The sequence below is a fragment of the Ipomoea nil genome, unplaced genomic scaffold (assembly GCF_001879475.1).
Source record: "Ipomoea nil cultivar Tokyo-kokei standard unplaced genomic scaffold, Asagao_1.1 scaffold2036, whole genome shotgun sequence".
NCBI classification, from domain to species: Eukaryota; Viridiplantae; Streptophyta; class Magnoliopsida; order Solanales; family Convolvulaceae; genus Ipomoea; species Ipomoea nil.
Window position 1 is genome coordinate 6,418,008 of NW_017618464.1, and position 3,422 is coordinate 6,421,429.

The following is a 3,422-nucleotide window of genomic DNA, read 5'->3' on the forward strand; positions in this document are numbered from 1 at the left end:
TTGTTATTGAAACTTTAACGTGCATGAGTTTTATGCTTAAGGTGCGTGAGTCTTGTGCTTAAGCATTTTGGAGTACAAAAAGTTAATTAACTAAACACTTATATTAATTTTTAAACTAAGTCAAACAATTAATAATGATCAAATAAGACAAAATTGACATATATGCTAACTATTTTACCGAACAGGGTGATGTAATTATTACAATGTATAATGATTTGACCTTTTTTGGTTATTAATTTGCCATATATGGTATAACAACTAATAATAACCAACATCAATTTTTTTCTAAGTTGGATAATATAATTACAACTAATTTTCATAATACACAAAATTTCATATTAAATTCTTAATTTTTAAAATTTTAAATATAATTGATATGAGTTATACTCCACTTACTCTATTTTGTATTCCATTTTCTCTTTTCATTTTTCCTCTAATAAAATAGAGCTTGTGCCCAGAGTAATAATACTTAGCATTTTATAAAAGTTTAGGCAAAAACGATAATCTGATGTTAAATGACAAAAACGATAGTTTGAGATTAAATTTGAAATTACCATCAAAGACAAAGAACCTCCTGTGAAATTAATTCTAAATAAAACCCAAAAAAATGTTAATTGCCTAGCAACATGGGGAATAACATAAGTAAATCCGTGTAGATATTTTTATCGATTAAGCAGAGCAAATTAATTTTCTTATAAAACCTGCTCTAATATTAATTGTCAATATAAAACGTCTACCATTACGCCCAAAATTATAACTACTATAATTTAAAAATTGGCCTATATGTGAGTCAACGTTGTGCCAGTGTAATGCTTAATGTACGTCAATCCGCACAACCGCACGGGAAGCACTACCCGCACCTAATCCCTTCCCTCTCTCTCTCTCTCTCTCTCTCTCTCTCTCTCTCTCTCTATATATATATATATATATATATATATATATATATATATATACTTTTAAAGTATTTTGTAATAAATATACATAATTATATTGTCCAAATATTAAAAAAAAAAAAAAACATAAAAGCTTGTTACTAGACTGATTATAATATCTGATTCTTATTTTGTATGTGTAATCTTTTATTTGTGAGTTTAATTTGAATTTGAGCAAATAATTGCTTGAATTATTCGTGTGCGCGTGCAATGCACGTGCGATGAACGGATAAAATTTATTTACCAGAACGGAATCACAGAAATCTAAAAATCGGTCCTGTCTCAAAATAAGCTCGTAGCTTAAAATAAATAATGAATTGCAGATAAAATATAAGGGAAGCCTTCCATATCCATAAAAAATTCCATTTCTCACCATCAAAGATCCAAAAAAGTAACTACATAACAATAAAGCTTACATATAAGGCAAGAAATGGTGAACCCTAAATTCTCATATGATCTATCAAAAAAATAAATATAAACTAACAAAGCTTTCCAAAAAGACGCAGCTCACAGGCACATTCATTCACTGCCTAGCAACAATCTCTCGCTCCAGCTTCACAACACCCGCCAACTTCATTTCCAACGCAAATCTTTCCTTCTTGAGGTTCTCCACTGTTAGCCTGCACCTGATAAAATGAAGAGGGAAAACAAGAAACGTTTAACATAATTAAACATTCACAAATGAAAAGGATATACTAGTTTTGCGTCCGTGTGTGTATATATATATAATTTTAAGGTAGAAAAGCTTTCTTACACATTCATATATTTGTTCACAATGGCCTCAATCATCTGGATGCAACCAGATTTCAGCCGGCAAGCACCAATGCTGCATATACAATTAAGCACGTGTGAGTAATTAATTAACTTTACAAATTAAAAGAGATGGATTATATATATTATATTATTGTTGTAAGTATTTTCCCTAAATACAATATATTATAATATATTGTATTATTGGGTGGCTGTGGTGCAAGTAGGAGATTGAGTCAATTAGTGACTTAATCTGTTATGCAACTTAGGATATTCAGTTAAGCTTTAACTGAATATCTGCCTATGTTGATGGCATGTAGGCTTCTAAGCAAAATAGTCCTCCCACAGCTCCCGAGTTCAGGACACGCACCATCACGTATTCGGGAGAGAAGTGGTAGACAAAACGACACTAACCTTTATTCTGCAGGTTTACCATCTCGTGGCAATACCAACGACTATGGCTGGGGATATTTGGGCGATCCTAAAGCTTCCGCTGTAACGAGGCAGGTTACTCGTTTACTACAGTTTGTGTTAGTCTTAATATTATTATCTAACATTTGGTATCAGAGCCCTCAAAATCTCTGCCTAATTTGTTGTATTGCTTTAGATACAAAATTATTTCGAAAATCAATATTAAGTTCATGTATATTGAATTTTTTTTCTATACATGATTTATTTAGTTATTTTTCGAATTTGTTTTTGCATGGTGTTGTACCTACTGCTTGGAGTTCATTCCGTGCTTCGAGCTGTCGGCGGTGGCGTTGCGGCTTGGTCACCGGCGAGCTTAGCTTTACGTGGGCGACGGCGGGCGTTGGTTGTTGACGTCACGACTTCGAGTCAGGACAGTGTATGGCCGTCGGTGGTGGTGACGTCGCGATGAAGACGACGGCAACGCGACTAAGGTTGCCGGCGCTGGTCGCTGTTCTGATAGCCTAGGGCGGCGCTGGTCGCTGGGTTTCCAGCGGAGATGCTCCACCACCGTGCGGCTTCAGACTCCGGCATTGCCATTGCTGATCTCTCTCCATCCAGAAACTACGTACATGGGTTTTGGCATCGCGGCAATGAGCGGTGCAAGGAGAAGAGATGGAGGCGTCGACGAACCACGGACTGGCGTTGCATTGAGGAGAGCCGGCAGAGGCGAGTTGGACTCTCCGGCGACGTCACTGCCTCTCCCCTGCTTCAGGCGACGCTGGCTCCAGTCTGCCGCTACCTCATCTGTGCGCTGCTGTTAAGGTCGGCGACGGGTGTTGGGCGATGAGATGGGGCGCCGGAAGTTCAATGATCTCGTCGTCGTTTCGTCCTTCAGGCAGCGTCTTCCGTGGAACAGAGATGAGATGGCTGCATCTTCGCGGCTTCTTCCCTGTTCTTCTTTGGAAGCAGATGTAACTGGTACGCTACATTGTTTTTAAAGCATGCCTTGCGACGCTACTCTGTCTAAGGAGTTGGTATTTAACCGAGCTTCGTCTCGACCAATTTTCCTGGGAGTATACCTAATAATTGTCTATCGTGTGTTGGTTTAATTCGTTTGTTAGGCTTTAAATTCCCCTTTTGCCACGCGATAACAATTTTAGATTAATTAAAGAGTAGCCACAACATCTTTAATTTACTAAAAATTGTCTAAAGTTCAAATCACATAAAGATGGCAATGATAAATGCCTTGTGATCCTATAATTTTAATTAGTTGGGGAGTAGCCACAGCATCCTTAATCAGTTAAAATTATATATTGAGTTGTTGAGTCA